Source organism: Octopus bimaculoides, chromosome 3, assembly GCF_001194135.2.
Source record: "Octopus bimaculoides isolate UCB-OBI-ISO-001 chromosome 3, ASM119413v2, whole genome shotgun sequence".
NCBI lineage: Eukaryota > Metazoa > Mollusca > Cephalopoda > Octopoda > Octopodidae > Octopus > Octopus bimaculoides.
Genome location: NC_068983.1, coordinates 11,490,144 through 11,490,672, shown reverse-complemented (window position 1 = coordinate 11,490,672; position 529 = coordinate 11,490,144).

Sequence of the window (529 nt, the reverse complement as noted above, 5' to 3'; positions counted from 1 at the left end):
ATATATATATATATATATATATATATATATATACATATATTGCACATAATGTATGGTGTTACACATGTATTATATTATATTATATATGTATATTATATAATTTATACATATATATATATATTTTGTAATATATATATGTTTATATATATGTATACATACATATGTAAACATACATATGTAAAAAAAAAAACACGTGTGTATATATAGATATATATATGCTACAGAACTCATATTATGTAGAGTGGACAGATATGTTTATTATATCAAAAAATGACTGTTCAAGTTTTGACAATCAATGAAATGTGAGTAGACTTTTTATATTATGTATAACTATATATATATTGATACATAGGTAGATAGAGTGAGATAGTGTGTGATGTATAATGCAAGCATGGAACTGGGGCTCATTTGCTGCACTTAATATAGGGGTTGATTTCTTTGAGTAACCCTGCAAAGTGGTGTTCCAGCATGACCACAGTTCAGTGATTGAAACGAATAAAAGTGTAAGCATTTTACATTTGTGTGTGTA